Source organism: Aethina tumida, chromosome 3 (genome assembly GCF_024364675.1).
Source record: "Aethina tumida isolate Nest 87 chromosome 3, icAetTumi1.1, whole genome shotgun sequence".
NCBI classification, from domain to species: Eukaryota; Metazoa; Arthropoda; class Insecta; order Coleoptera; family Nitidulidae; genus Aethina; species Aethina tumida.
The window spans coordinates 35,563,364-35,581,448 of record NC_065437.1 but is presented as its reverse complement, the minus strand read 5'-3'; the positions used below and the strand labels follow the sequence as shown (position 1 = coordinate 35,581,448).

Below are 18,085 nucleotides of genomic sequence, written 5' to 3'. Positions count from 1 at the left end.
AGTTTCCGATCTATTTTACTTCTGCTTTCAATTCAATTCTATTATTAGTCGTAACTTGCATACATACACCACCCGCAGTAGACTTATCAAAGGCACATCTTTATACAAAGAATATAGATAACTGATTTATCATTTAACTAAACAAATTCGTTTTTACACGTTTTATATTCTTATGATATGTAAATTTAATTAAATATTTAACTTGGAAAATGTTCATGCGATAAACAAATATTTTTTAAGAAATTTATTGATGGTTGTTAATAAAATAATTATGACCGTGACGAATGATCTTGTAATAAATATAAACTTTTTTCAGTTATACAGTTCAATAATTATTTTATAGTAGAAAAACAATTAAATTGTTAAATAACGAATTCTGAATATTTCAACCGAATCTACAAACATCTTCAAAGAGCCGGTATCAAATTTAACAGTCAGACTCAACAAGTTTCTATGCAAATTAATTTTTACAATAACAAACTGAAAATATTGTAGCGTACCAATTTTAATCGCCTGTCGACATGCATGTGGTTCATGCCAAACAGGTTACAAAATTGTGGTGATTCGTAAAAAGTATAAATAAAAATTTTTATTCTAAAAATTATTTTTGAATGTATTTTTATTTTGCACCCACACGCGAGATATTTTTGTTTTTTCCACCATCATGTTTACTGATCTCGGTGCCTATGTTTAATATGTAGTTCTTGTGTATTTCCTCGTTATTTACCTCCTCTATAAGTGGCAAATTTTCTGTGGTCACAGGACAAAAACATGTCTCAAAATTTATGCGCATTAGCAATAATCCAACCAAATAATTATTCCAATTAATTTTCTAAGGCTAATGAAGTAGGAAGTTGAAGTTAATTGTTGGTGTGAATTGCGGGCGGGAATAAAATGCGGCGATGAACTTGAAATGACCGGTTGAACGAGAAGATTCGTCACAGAACATCACATGTGTATAATTGTGTTTTATACAATAGAGGTGATCCAATTAAAGGTTGCTATGCTCATTGCTGGTTTATACTCTATCCTTTTGAACAAGTTGTGTAGGTTTTTTTAAAGGGGAAAACCAGAAAACTACTTCAACATGTTACAGTTTTTTTACTACGTAAAAAGTAGACCTTGTTGGAGGTGTTTATTCAGATTTAATCATTACCACAAAAAAGGTGGAGGAAAAATCATTTAGGGACTAAATGTTAATGTCATACTTTTCTTTGCTAACTCATGCAATTGAAGATAATCACGATTTTTCGTCTTTTGACGTCGACTTCAACGAATCCGTATTTTCACAATTGAAATTAATTCATCGCATCCGACAATAATGCCATGAAAAGCACAACAACTCGTCATTGCCACCCACCAAGTGCAAAGTGCACTCACTCACTGTACACACGATTTCATCGGCCGCCACTCATTAAAGATCGTTGTTAGAATGTTTAAATACCATGACTTTTTTGGCATTCCAACGGTCGGGAATGCATTTGCATATTTCTCGGCTAATATCTTTGTTTACGACCCATTAATGGAATATGTTAGGTATTGAGTTGTGATGGGTTTTTACCACCGAATACAATTTGAGGCTTAATTGAAGTTTTATTTTTTCGTGTACTTCTTTTGCAATAATAATTTGAAACAAATAGACATTGACATTCTGTAAACCGTCAACATGTATTCATTTTACCTGTGGTTAAAAGAATTGTTCAGTAGAAAATGTATAAGTAAAATGTTGCTCAAACTACCAAGCAGTTTTTTTCCAAACTACCGCATAATATTTAATGTTCAAGTAATCAATAATCATAAAAAAGACAAAGAAGATACAACCAGTGAGTACAAATGCTGTAAGTTCTGTGACAGCTTGTACTATTACGAAGAGGGTAAAGGGAAGTTTTCGGACAGTGATCGGAAGACTTCCTTCTTGTCATCCTCAATATCAAATTCTCCACCCCTCCCAGATTACAATTACGACGACTTTGCCATTAAGCCCTCCTCCACACCTATCTCCCTTTCGAACAAATTCCAGCTTAGAAGGAATAGTCCCCTAGTACCAGAAATTAATGATATGTTGCAAATATTAAAAAGACGCTATACGGTCATTAATTCGTTCAGTTTTTTCAGCGAGCCGTCGGGAGGGTACTCATTTGATTCACTGGAGAAGAGTGAAATTCTATAGTCTATCTTGTAAATTGTTTCTTTTTAAACAGAACTAAATAAAATTTTGAAATAATATTTTTTATTTATTTTATATATTGATAAGAAAAACAAATTTTAGTTAATATATGGAATTAGTTATATTCAAACTTGGTAACATTTATTTGGAACGAGCCACGCATATTTTCAATTGAAGTTTGACACTGGGATCATCATTTGGTTTACAAAATTTGCTTGAATTCACGTTCCATTTCCTTAACTTCAGTTAAATCAATTATTCATCTAAATATTTCTTTGTAAATTCGTGTTATCACAATTATAAAAATATTGATCCTCCTAATGATCATTGATAGAATATTTAAATACCTTTTTGGAATTCTATAAATCATGTATTTATTAATTGAATTAGTTATGAATTTGATAGCGATGAGTTTTTACCTGGGTATCATGATTTGAGGCGTTTTTGTTTCCAATAATAATTTGACATTAATATACATTGACGTTTCATGAGACGTCAACATGTCCACCTTTTATGAAAGAGTAAAAGAGATGTTCAGTAGAAGATGCATCGGTAAGCTTTTGCTGAAGTTGCCCAGCAGCTTTTTCCCAACTTACCGCGTAATATTCAACGTCCAAGTAATCAATAATCCTGGAAAAGACAAAGATGTCGCAACTGTTAGCGAATACAAATGCTGCAAATGCTGTGACGGATTATACCGTTACGACGAGGAGCTTGAAAAGTCGAAGTCTGAGAAATCTTTGGATTCCGATCGGGAGGCTTCTTTGCAGTCAACTCCAATTCCGAAACCTCCACCGTTTCCAGATTACGACTACGACGACTTTGCCATCAAACCCTGCTCCACTCCTATCTTCCTTTCGGACATCAGTCAAGTTAAACTCCGGAGATCGGTTGATAGAAGGGACAGTCCCCGCGTGCTAGAAGTTAATGATATGTTGCAAATATTAAAGCGGCGGTATGCGGCCATTCATTCGCCCACTTTTTTTGTTAGCGACTCGTCGGACGAAAACTTGTTTGATTCACCGGAGAAGAAAGAAGTGGAAGTGACGGTCTCCGATGGTGGCGTGATCCCCGAAAACGATTCTTCGTAAATATCGATAATTAAAAGACTGTCTTCCTGCATACCGAACTTAATTCTTCGTTTCATTATAGTTTGTAGTAAATGTTTTTTATGTAACTACAGTAACAACAAATAAAAATTTGGAAGAAAATCTTTTAGATATTCATATTCATATTCATATTCAATATAAATTCAAATCCTATTTCGAAAGATTGTTGTTAGAGAATATGTTTAAAAATTTTGTCCTCCATTAACGGAGAATGTTAGGTATTGAGTTGTCATGGGTTTTTGAAATCTAATAAAAGTTTTGTTTTATCACATGCGTCTTGTCTTTATTTATAATAATTTAAAATTATTGTGCATTGACATATCGTTAAATGTCACCATGAGTTCCTTTTGTCAAAGGCTTAAAAAGTTTTTCAGCAGAAGATTTATAAGTAAGCTGTCTCCCAAAGTATCAAGCAGCACTGAAAAAGATAAAGAGGATACTGATAGCGAGTACGAATGTAAACATTGTGGGAAATTATTCCATCGTAAGGAAGCAATTGTAATGTCTAAGACTAGGAAGTTTTTGGCCTACGATTCAGAGACTCCATTAACTAAATTGAGATTTCAACAGCGATTGCGCCCTTAAGTCCTCGATTATCTCCACCATTTGTCATACCATCGATAATAAAAGTTTGCCTTCATGTAAATCGAGCTAGATTCTTCTTTGTGGTAACCGGCATTACATTTAATGAGTTGCTTGTTTAATTTTTACCTCAGCTCAATAAAATTGTGATTTAGCATTCTTGTTTTATTGCGACCGTTCATAACAAAAATTTATTTTATCTAACAACTATAAATAAACATGTAAAACCACCTGATAGGTTACGTTGTCTGCTTTAATCCATTTTCAATTGGCGTTATAATATGGCTTGAAAACAACCGACATTAAGACGTAATAATTATTTGATTAACAACATTCGGTTCAATTTCCAATTCCTTTAACAACTGATAAATTTATTATTCATCCAAAGGATACTTTTCACTGTAATTTTGTGTAACCATAATTATAGAGATCTTGATCCCTCAATTATGTGTTTAGATGATATAATCAAGAAGCACATTTAGTATACTTACGTATTTCCTGTAGCCATTGTTTCCTGAATTAGATCCAATGCATATGACAAACGATGTTTACTTTGTTTAATAGTTCCACAAAATCGTGAGAAAAATTTTCCTTCCAAGGTCGCAAACATCCGCATATTGTGGAGGATTATTCGCATATTTGATACGAGATTGTTTAATAAATTCACTTGTTTCGCAATGGATTCACAGATTTGCATATTTTACTGTAATTTATTTATTGGTAGTATTCAAATTGAGTGGATATTTTGCAATGCCATCAATTAATCGGGAGGGAACATCGTATTCTATGCAAAATATGCTCATCAATCACCAGTTTAAGATTAATTTATTCGAACCAATATTTTACACGGGGGTTTTACCCTCATTAACAAACGACTGAGAATAAACGACTTTACATATCGCATGTTAATTAGAGGCTGCCACTTTTATGGTCACACCGATTTTGTGCAGATATATTCTGATAAGACGTTTCAATGACGGTCGACACACCATGTAATTTTCTGTTAATTATATAGTACATGCAAAAAATTGTTTGTAATTCGCATTAGACAAATAATTATTTGCGGTCACAATAATTCTTATTAATAAACTATAATTTGGTTTAACATATTGGGTAAATTTGTTTAAAGTTTTATTTTTTTAAACTGCGATTCACGGCACGTATGTTTTGATTGGATTGAGCTATAAATATATCACTGCTTTGCATTGTTTTAAATTCGGTGTTTAACTTTTTATAAATTAATTTATATTAGGATTTCAGTGTTAGACAAGTTTCATTAATTGATTTTATCATTAATGACTCATACATTTGTAACTATTTAGGAAAAATTGATAGAAATTTTGCAATTACTAACTTAATGAACTGAATAATCTCGACAAAATGTTGCTTGTTCGTTTAACTTATAGCTTTATATACCTACAAGTATATTGTAATTTTAAATTTGGTTTATAATAGAAATATTTCAAGGCTGGAAACTCAATGCTTTAAGGTTTGGTTATGAAATGCATACAAAATGCGTTATCCAAAGTAAAAAATGCAATATAATCATTAATAACCAGTGGAGGTCAATAAATTCACTTATGTTAAATCTCTTCTGTTTCCAGACACTTCTGCTGCGGTCGGAGCTTAATGACTGCAGAGTATTTTAATAACTATTGACACTATATTATACGTAAATTTCAAAACTCTTCTCAGGTGAAATAAAAAACTGAAAAGATCAACGTTTTGCAATATTTGTGAACAAAAAAGTAAACATAACCTAGACCCAATTAAAATTCAACATTACTGAATCAATTTTACATGGTGAAAGAGCTACAGTAATTACTCGGAGCCATTCAATTAATCTTTGCAGTTCAATAACAACTTTATTCTAGTATGACGGAGGTCATATACTTAACTAGGAGACACATTTAACTGCGTTTCAACGGCAAAAGGAAATTTGTCGAATGTGTTCAGTTTTTTTTCCTGTTCTCTGACTATCAAGGACTGGGGGAATTAAGTAGGTATCAAAAATTTAATGTAAAGTATTCAGTATATAGTTGCAAAATAATCTATAGTTTATCGATGGTATTTGGGGGTCATTAAATTTTAATTTCAATATTATTGTTTTTTGAATTGCAAAATTAAATTAAATTTACTTTAAAAGTACCAGAAATAATTTTAACCAAATTTGAATCTTAACCTGCAAGATGTACATACATATTTTAAAAGTAAAAATAAATTAAAATTGGCAGTTATAGAGACTGCCGATAAAAGTGAAAGCTTAGAACATTTAGTATTAAAATTTGAATTAAAATTATCAACATCAAACTGGTTTTCACATCTATTGACACTCTGAGCAACAATTATATGCATGTTTATATGGTTTTTTATTATTCATACATATTACAGGCTGTACAAGATCATGATAAAATATAAATACAATTCAATTGAAATAACAATTAATTACAATCATATTATTTATGGATAGTATTTATATTTGCTTAAATTTCAATGTATTTGATTTTTAATATTATTTTAATTGTTTGCATCATTGTCATCATTAATTTCAACGATACTTAGACTTTTTGTACTTTCAATTATTTCATTTTGTTCTAAAAAAGATAAATAGGCTTATAAGAAATATACAGCACTATACGTCAGTTGTATAGCCACAGATACACAGCTATAAGCATGTCGGTGACGGAAACTCACGACATTTCACCCATCCAAAAAGTGTCCACAGCACACTGCGCGTGCGCCAGTCTTGAGCATTTCGGTGACGCGAACCCATCAGATTTCACTTCAAAAATCATAAAATAATTAAATAATAAAAACTTAAAACTTAAAAAGGAAAGTAAAAACTTGAATTATTTATATTCAAAATTTACACTATAATAAAAATTATTTATTAATATAAAACATTCAATGGGACTTAAGTTATAAAAATGAAAACTTTATATGAATATATTTTAATCACATAATTTCCATTATTTTTATGTTTTTATCTATTTTGTGTGAATATTTAAAAAATGATCTACTTTTGATAAATTAAAAGTTATGCGAAAATACTTATCTATTATGGATAATTGAAATAATAATTAACGTAATTATTTCAGATAACAGTGCAGTTTCAAGAAATCTTAATAAAACTTAATTATCACCAATTTGTTGACCTCTCTGAGAACAATGACGCTCGTTTGAATTTTTTTTGTTCAAACAACCGTGTGTGGGTTAACTTTATTTATGCGTATTATTTAATCATTGCAAATGAGGGTATGAATATGAATGAAGCTAATGATGATGACTAAAATACGTTTTAAGTTTTGCTGCGTTAAAAATAAATTTTTATATGTTTAAATTCGTAATCAAGCTCCACACGCACATAACGTTCTGTTTCAAAATGTTTTGGTCGTCAAAAACCGGAAACTCTTAGATATACTTAGAAAAATAATAATACTAAGGTTAAAAAAAATAATATATTTTTAGTATTGGAAAAATAACATATTTGTGGTTAACATCTTTCATCGTTCTTTCGTTCCAGATATATAGGTCTATGTTACATGAAACCACAAAGCCCATTAACATAAGATTGCATATAATGCTCTTTACCTTGAATTATTTGATTTATTTGCGAAACTATTAAGATATAAATTATTTAAAATGCAAACAATTAACAAAAATGTTATTTCCTAACACCTGCAATTAATGCTTATTATGGCACATAATTATTCCAATTTAAAAACTACATTTACATACCTTATTAAACATGTTCCACAATCCATGGAACTTGTACATTTTTAAATCGAAACAAAAGTTCAAAGTACAAATAAATTCTTACTGTAGATAAGCAGGAAGTCATCATCTCTAGATTAGATGAATCCGTCGAACTCAATCATTTTTTTTATTATTGTTTCAAAAGTACTTAAACAGAATTTTTTCCATCTTAAATAAACAATAAACAAAAACACTTAAAACAATGAATTATTCAATTTATTAACTTATGTAACAAAACTTTGATGAGTCTACAATGGTTCTTAAACTTAACCGTTATATAATCTTTGTCAATTGTCTATTTTAATCGCATTATGAATACAATATTGGATGGGACTAAAAATATAACTTGTCATTTTGGTAATACTGAAGTAAATTAAAGACATATTTTAAAAAAATATATTCCGGAGTTTAAAGTAAATTGCTTTTAGTAACAAACAGTGTAATTAATAATATAATATATAAATAATGTACTAACAAACACTGTAATCAAGTCAAAACTGTCTATAATTAACAACTCTCAAATGACAAAAGTCCCGTTTGGTGTTGAACTACGTAGTATTGTGGCCACGGATAGGTAACCAAGACCTTGGCAATGAGTCTGCGAAGAATGTAAATACATATTTGTCTTGAAAACAGATCACACAATTAGTTACATAACTTGGCGATTTTTTGCCGGCTTGTACCGCCTTAAGCCTAGACAAACTGGTGTCATAGAACGCACCATCGTAACGCTTTTAGAAAGTTCTATATGTTTTTTTGGCCATCATTATGTATAATTGACTGATAGGTATAAATAAAAATCTCACTTCAAATGTCGAGTTATAACATTAAATTTGGGCAAATGGAGAATGGTCATAACTGAATAGTTATGAAAACTAACGTAATTTTTTTCGTCGACTCGTACATAAACATATGTACGTAAAATGTATCTAAAAACAATGTCATATACCTAGTGTATTCGCACAAGGTCGTCAAATTGGTGGAACAATTTACTTCCTTTGTTGGACTGTCGACTCTAGCAACCATTTAACACTTTGTTTACAGTGTCAAAGCAAAATAATTATATTTTCGATCTGGTCATTAAATCTTACATGATTTTGTAATAAATAATTTCGACATCCATTTATCAACTGATTTGTGGCTGATTTGTGGATTATGTTAAGCTTTGCTTAACGATTTTTACTATTTTTATTACTTAGTTAAGGATTAAAGTACTAAAAATATACTCAAACTAAATCGTTTATCGGATGTGTTTTGACTGTAAATGTAAACCGCAGAACCACATATAATTGCACCAAGAATAATGTATGGGTCTAATAAATAGTCAATTTGCATTATAACGAAGTAAAGAAATAATGCCATAATTATGGAAAAACCTTTGAATATTTTATATAAAACCGGAAAGAAAGTGCACATATTTGCATCTGTTTTTATGATATAAATCACATGGATCAATTATTTTGATATCGGAAAAGTACCTGTTGATCTCGAGAACTCTTGGTTCACGGACGCCTTGAAACATTTTTAAAATAACTCGCAGGTCTTTGCAAATAACTCCTTTCAGGAAATGCATATTATAAATTATAATGCTTATTTTTGCTTTGTTTCATATTTTTATTATGAATACTCAAGATGACAACTCTAATTTAATTAAAACAACAACACTATTTAATTGAAAAAATTAACTGTACCTCTTGTTTAAAATTGATCTAATGGTGAAATTATTTTATTAGCCGTTTAAAATAATTTCATAATTAGCGCATTGTTGTAAACTAAGCACCGAATTAAGTGCACGTGATTTTTCAAGTAAAGCGTGTACTCTGTTACAATAAATGTCGCACGGTATGTTTATATTTTCCTGTCCAAGGTCAATTTTAATGATATTTCGAACAATCCTTATCTATTAAGCGTATTATGCCAAGAATATGATAAATGGGGGAAAATTGACAAGCAAAAACGGCAACGATCCCCATAATAAATGCGAATAACTTAAAAAATTCCAAATACAACCAACAATTTTGTATTTTACACGTCGAATTCCTTCGATTGTGTATTAGGTGATTTCAAGCACAGCGAAATTAAGGAAGTTATTGTTTAAACTTGACAACAAAAAGTGCGGCTAAATAAAAGTCAGGGTCACTGGCAAATAATTACATGAAATGACACTGAACATCCTTATTGCGTGGTGTATTAGTTGAAAATATTCGTGACGGTTTCACCACAGTCTATATCTATTAATTTTACTGATAAAATTGGCGATAATCTCCAAACACCTGTTAAAAATCTTCCCATTATGCATTTGAATAAAAAATTAACTTATTTAATGGGATTTTTGAATGTTCTTTAATTAATTTTGTGGCTGGTTAACCTTTCGAAATTTAATTGTGCTTAACTAATCAGAAAAGAAAATTAATGACAAACCTGTAACAATTTCAAACAAACATTTTTATATCATCTTTTATGGTTTTGATTTGATTTGAAACCATTAAATTCTTAATCCGTTTTTCACAGATGTCATGAAAATGCAATTTATAAAGATTAAGACTTGCTGATTGTTTTATGTGATAACATATTCTATCAACTTTTAAGTATAGAAGGCTCATTCGAATTGATAAAAGGTTTAATAATCCAGTTAACATTATGTATTGTAATTAAAATATTTTAAGTTGTTTATACAGTTCAGTTCTCGGATATGCCATATATGGAGGTGCACATTCGTTATGCAAAAATAATTATATAAATTTTTAATAAAAAAAGTGCAATAAAAAAAAAAAACAATTGAAAAATACGTTTTGTTTTAAAGCATGAACTTTTTTTGTAGTAAGTGTATAACTTATAACAAATTAGAGAGTAAATTAACTAGAAGAACTTGAAATAATCTAAATACTAAAGCTGCTTCCTATTCTGTAAATAATGACTTGCATAACATATTTTTTACAAGAATATTGAATTTTTTACACCTTAAATAAACCTAGGGTTGTCTATGTTACCTACTCACTTGATTATAACCAACAAAATACCTTTGAATAGAGAATAAAAATACCTTTCAAATGAGATATCGCAAGTTCTCCCTTTTCATTAAAAAATAGTTCTAATGGGCAATTTAGTACAAGTCAGTTAGTTCATGATGAATATAATGTGAACATTTAACATGTTGTTAATTCGAAAACGACACCTTGTTCCATTCAAAAGTTTTTGGGGAGAGAACAGACCTTTGGCGAATGTGCCCTTAAAATCTGAAAAGTTCACCATGTTGAAAATTAGAAAGTTTCACTTCAAACTTCCTCTACATATGACAATTTTTAATTTATTATTATTTTTGGTCAGAACATAATTTTTTATGTTTGCTTTGTGTGATAATTCGTTCATCATTAATTCCCAAACCAGTTTTGTAAGCCAGTTGAAACCGCTAAATTATTCAATTAAACACAACTTGAAATTTGAAAATTTTACATTCAAAACACGTATCCATAAATCGCCGATAAATAAACAAAAATCCTGTTTTAACGCAGACACGTAAAGCCTCGCACCATCTCATCTAATTTACACTCGGATCATTTTCGTGTTTGGTTTAAATGCCCATCAAACTATTTTCGGCACAAATTTGTGCATTACTGTTACCTCATTGTTGTAACTGTTTATGTAAAAACGTTCGTGTTGAACGAAATTAATTTGCAAATTATCACCCTGAGATAAATATTTGATGTAAGATGTTTATTTAATAATTGGGGGAATTTTCAAATTAGATAACAATTTATAAAGATAACAACAGTTTAAAACGTGGAATCAGTAAGGACTAATGACAAATTAAAATGACATTTTTAATTAGAACAGATCTTTGTTAGAACCATCACCAGATATTTCCAGATCGTATGGCTTGCATTGCATTGTGTTACATTCTTAGTAACATTGTCGACACGTCCTGTATTAATTGCTCGAAATAATGTATTATATATGTATATTACGATTATTTTTAGTACCATTTAATGACGTATTGTTTACATTTACAATGCTTTTTACTATCATACCAAGTTTAACAACGTCACTAAAATATGACAAATTAATCTAGAAGTAACGTTCTAGGTGATACCTTTTGAGATACAGAGTAGGAAACGTAAATTAACAAAAATTAATATTATATACTACGTAACATATGTTAGAAAAAAGGAAATTGTGATGCTTAATTAATAGTTTAACAATATAGAGGAGGTCTAAAAACTTGAAACTTCCGCATCTTGATTGATTTTTGCTTTTATTTATTTAGCAGTAATATCATTAATTTATAGTCCACATGTCAACGATTTAATAGCAATTCTTCGTGAAAGTAAATAAAGGAAATCATTATGTGCCACGTCTTGTTCAGTATTGACTGAAATAACCAATATTTAAACTTAATCACTTATTGGTTTAAAGATTATTTGTGGCTTGTCCTGAGAAAGTTTTCCGTTTAAAAATGGAATTTTAATTGAAAATTATAAACCATTTATACAAATAAAAAGATTTTAACAACACACGATTTCGAAGTTTTTATTGGCAGTAAACTAATTATGAAAATTCTTTGCTGGTTCATTAAGTTTAAAACCGAGTCCTTGTAGTTTTTTGCTCCATATTGTGGTTAGTCATAATTATGACTAATTAGATTTCAATTTCCATATTATGAATTTTAGTTGAAATTGTTGATGCTTCAGATAGACAAAGTTTGTTTTGTTTTATTTAAGTAAGGTCAATTAATATATTAGCTGTTTCTTTGATGGTTATGAAGTTTACATGTACGTCAGAAATCGGATTTTGTCATGTTCAGGAATAGGAAAACAATTTGTGACAAAATTTCTATTGTATATTTTTCGACATATTTGTCATGCGATTTTTGTACTGTGGGAAACATTTTCATCATGACTCATTATTATTGGATTACGGTGATTATATCAAATTTTTATCCTAAAATATTTTTTAAACAGGATGATTAGGAGGCAAGTGTTTACTTATATTGTCGGATCATCATTTTCAATATTGTTTTTATAGAGTTTTATCAGATTCTAGTCGTTCTGCATCACTCATTAATTTATAATATATTATGAAAAAATTAGTTATTTTAATGACACTTTAAACTTTTGCAATTTACTTAAATGCCACTTCATTTTGATCACTAATCAATCAGCATTTTTACGACTTCACGCTCTCGGTTTGTTCGCAATGAAAATTGTTGTGATGAAATTCATGTCTTAAACTCTCCAATGTTAAGATCCATTTGTATTTAAATTGAACTTAACATTACGCAACCAGAATAAACAGGTGAATCCTTGACGCACTCTTCGGATCATTCCTACTAATCCAATGGCTTCGACCTGATATGCCGGCAGAGTGTTCGCAATTAATTATATTACCGTAATAAGAGGTAATTTATAGGCAAGCGACCGCCCGCAATAGAGATAGATACTCTTATAAAGAACGATTTAATTTGTTTATGCATATTCGCCTGCGGAAGTTTGAATTCCAAGGTCCCATCGAAGAAATTACGGTGTGTAATGATGTATTGTGACTTAATGTGATCCGACTTATTTTAAATACAATTGTTTTTCCTGTAATTAGTTAATAATAAGATGGTTGATGTATTCATTGGAGACGCACATCATATTGTCGACATGTTAATTTATTTTTCAGTTGTAATTTTAATCGGTATGGAAAAATGTATGTTCTTAGATGGTGTAACGAAGACGTGTGCGAGCCTTGAACTTTACCACTAATTATGAGTTACGGGTTTACTACAAATTTTATGCCTGAGTTACAAAATTATTCCGATTAATATGTTTTTAAATGTTGTGATTCATCGTGAGTTGAAATCTTTGTCGAAAAACATTATCGTTTATGAAATAATCATTAATAAATTAGAACCGAATATTAAAAATATAAAAATCGTTGAACAACAAGAGGAGTTCAAAAATACAAATATAAATGTTACAAAATTCCACTGGTTGATTCAGGAAAATGACGTCAATAAGTCCGAAGCGCCGTTTAAGAGGCAGAATTTTCTGGTCGTTTCGATTCTGGTTTTCTCGATACCTGTTCCCGAAGAGACGGTAAACAACTCAATCCGTATCTACTTTTATTTTTTCCATGTTTATTGCATCCTTAATGCAGTTTTCTAATTGGGCGTGACGATTTGGACGACAAAAAGGTCATAAATACAGTGGAGAAAATAATAATTTTATCTATTTTGCCTTGGAAATAATTTTCCTGAAGAATTACAAATTAACGTCTTAGTTAATCTAATAAAGTTAATTAGCGCAATTTGAATTATATTAGCTAATCAAGACTATTAGCAAACAATGAGCAGGGGTAACGTAAAATGGATTAATCGAAGGCTTTCGCAAATAACCCATAATAAATATACGCCTCGCATTATTATAATGAAAGCACCAAAGAATTTGCACTGACTAACGGTAAGTAAATGCGACAGACTAATAAATAAATTCACATTGGATAAGATAACATCTCAATATTCTATTCAATGTACCCATGGTTTCCCTTGCGTTAGGTAAATATCGAAAACACTTGTCGCCATTATAATACGCAGTAGATTGCATTGTTGTTGCCGCGAAAACAGCAAAGTGACAGTCCGATCTGTCACGTTTAACGTGTCGACAAACAGATACTGGCATTGTCCTTAGTCCTGAAATTTGTCCTTGCAGCATCCCTCGTTAATCAATCGTGGCGGGCGGTCAATTAGACCCATGTCTGGAATGGATTAGTTTTCTACTTTTCTTGGCGATAACGTTTAAATTATTGCAGGCGTATAAAAAATACTTGAAAAACAATTTTACCATATTATCGGGTCTGATAAAGGCCGCTTGCAAGTATAATTTTTCGCACGGAAACATTTTGTATGTTCATTCATGAAATTCAATGGCGGTCTCATTGAAATCAACATATTTTTGTACTGTGACTAAAAAACAATGTGGGTGATGCGCAACATTTTTTTATTTTATTACATATAATTTAATTAGTACTTTGGCAGAAAGATTATTGTTATAATATTATAATACTTCACTACAAAATTAAATTTTGTAATTACCATTAAATTCAAAATGACAACACTAGATAATCTAATCATTTCCAATGCTATTGTTTTGAAATTACAATCTAAAAAATGCAGTTACTTATATAATCTCGCACATTATTTGTTGAAAAGCCATTAAATTAATGTAGAATTTCTCTTTAAAAACAACCTTTATTTATTTCTTTATTCGGATACATTTATTAGGGTGGTGAAAAAAGTTATACCTAAAATATATAATGTAGATACTAAAATTCGATCGATATATGTCGTCGTCATTTGTGTCTGGCAAAATTTATGCCCATATTTCGATATTGTTCTTCTGTACACTGAAATACAAATTTAAAAGCCAAATTCTTTCAAAAATTCGATTATTCAATGTTTCAGCAAACTCTGAACAAATTGTTTCCTTATCCATTAGACAAGGCATAACTTCTGAGACACTCGGTATACCAAAATAAGATTTGGTATAGGTTAGGTACGGTACGGTACGGAGAGAGAAAAGTGTGTGCGCATATTTTTCACTTTTCGGTCTCTTCTGGTTTCTTCGGAAAAGGTTCCATTTTTGAATTTTTAAATGGAATTTTCTGGATATTTTTACATTTTTGGATCTCTAAGAAGAGAGATAAAAATGACGAAGTATATGCGAAAAGTCCTCTGTCCATACCATTTACCTAGATCTGATTTTAATATACCGAGTGTCCTAGAAATTATACCTTGTCTAATAGATACAGTATTGGCAGAAAGTAGAGCGATTTTTTTAAAATTCCAATAATTTTTATCCTCGTTATTAATTTAAAAAAAAAATGAATATTGAAAATTAACTTCTGTTTATAAATTTAACAATAAAAAAATGAGTTTAATATTAATGATGATTATTTGTTTTGGGCTGGCAAAAAGTAGAGCAACTTATGCTATTTAAAGTTTTATTATATATAAGTATATTTAGTTTATACAAACTAAACAGTGTTCAAAATTATAAGTTATCGAAAAAAATGAGAAAAAATGTGTGATTGGTCGATCCTCAATTACAATTAAAAACTTCAATTAATTTATAATATTTATACCTTAATGAATTTATTTTATCTTTATCAGATATAGATCACCTCCCTGATAACATTTATTAAATCATTATAACTATTACATTTGTATTTTTTCTTGGAAACCATCATTCAAAACTTGTTTAGCAGGAACGACTTGCACATACACTTGTTTCAAAACACTTCGGCAACATCTTTTGAATAAATGTGAAATCCTGGGGATTTCAGCGGACAACCAAAGTAAACGCACATAAACGTCGCAACTTAAATTGACGACGTTGCGTCTGTGAGAAATAACGTCGCCAATCTCCCAACATCTTCATTTGCACAAATAAAATAAATAAATAAATAAATGCAGCATTTCCATTCAGCGGCGCCCGATTAACGTTGCGCTCGCCATTATTTACATATCGGTGGTTTGCCTTGCAGTTGTGTGTAAAGAGAATAAATTGGAAAAAATCGCTTATAGTGCAACCGATAACCTTGGTGTTTTTCAGATGAACTATGTTATAATTAGATGGAATAATTTCAAATTAAAATTACCGACCGCTAATAAATTGCGATCATTAAACCGGTGTCTAAGGCATTGTTGTGAAATGCGTTTTTCATTTTAATTATGCACGTTTATAAGATTAAAGATATTGTTTCTTGGATATCAGTTGGTGGCGGTGCGGACAGGTGCCATTCGACGGTGAGTGCGTGTAATGCCGATCCAATCGCTCTGTGTGATCATACGCGGTGAAAATTAATGTTCTCTTTTAGAAATCGCACATTTTATGTCCATCACATCATGCCACATGAAATCTAACTAGAGTTAAACGTTATTTTTCTATTCGTGTCTTAAGTAAGTTTTTATTGGCAATAAGATCAATTTAATATGATTTAACAATAATAGTTAAATTGTCTAAAAATGGGCTACAATAAAGTCATTTTTTAATTAGGACAGATCCACATTCTCTGGAAGTTGTTCATTCTACTGTGATTTAACAGTAATAATCTAATAGTTTAAAAACTAGCTAGATTTAAATATTTTTTTTTCTATTTTGTGAATATCAACTATATGATTGAACTACATTTCACAGTATTTTTTAAAAAGTGTTTAAAATGTTCAGTGTTTTACAATAACATACAGTAAAATAATTTACTAGCACGTAAAAAATTTTAGATTTCTAAAAGTTGATATTAAATCTTATCAATATTTAAACACATTGTTGATTGAAACCTAATTTTTCATACAACCTAAATATTATAATAAACAACACAGAGATAAAAATTAAATTACTTAAAAACAATACTTCAAATCAATTTTCCCATATGCAACTGAGTAAAATACTCAAAAATTTGTTTTATATAAATCACTAAGTCACTTTAACAAAGGAATATTATAATAATATTTTATTAAAAGTGAAATATTTTGATTGTGTTGAAATTGCATTTTCAATGTTCCACAACAAGTAATTGTCAATAGATAAGAAATAAAATAAACATAAAATTACCAATAAACGGTAGCATACTCGCAACAGGTGTAGTATTTCAACACTGTCATACACAGGAATCATTTATATTTCATCTACGGCGCACGAATTTCCGATCGCCTGGAAATGCACAATAAAAATTCATCGCAGGACTTTTTGAGTCGATTCAATGAGAACATTTGTTAAGTGTCCGATGACTTCTCGACAATAACAAGGCCAAGGATTCGGTTTATTATTAAGTCCCTGTGTTACTATTTATCATTCTATATACATTTAATTTATTAATGGGATATGTAATTTTACATTCTGAATGTAAATCTTAATCCTCTGTAAAGTTACAACTAATTGGAAACGAAACTGGTCTTCTTGGTTCCCAAATAATTTGATTGAAACATATTATTTAAATATTAATTGTTAAGTGTGAGATCATTTTCTTGACGTCACAAATAATTGAAAATAATGTAGTGTTTTTATTTCATTATCAAATTAACAATATCATTATCTAAAAGTTTAATAAAACAAAATTCGTTAATTGTGCATATCCATCACGTCCCTAACACTTCGATCACGTCCTAACATTATTAGCCCATTAACATCAATTTCGGCTTGAAACCGCATTAATTTTTGTTTTTTAAATTAATGGGCAATCAAATACACCTAAAATGAATGATTAATGTTCATTTTGTAACTAACAATTAGTAAATCACAATGTATAATAAAATTTAAAACCATTGTTTTTACATATTTAAAATAATTGTTTTATTGTGCAAACAATGTTAAATATTAAAATTAATTATAAATGGGACGCTGAGCACTCAATCAAGCAAAATAATAAGTATTGATTGATGTTGCCGACTTTGACCCATGAAAATGAAATTTATTAACGCAATCGCGTTCAATTA

The 18,085-nt window shown here is 29.9% G+C and overlaps 1 protein-coding gene across 3 annotated transcripts in view; it reads left to right on the top strand.

Moving 5' to 3' along the window:
* LOC109594870 (uncharacterized) overlaps positions 1 to 18,085 on the top strand; it is a 93,364-nt gene that overhangs the window by 30,706 nt on the left and 44,573 nt on the right. The gene's annotated exons all lie outside the window — the stretch shown is intronic.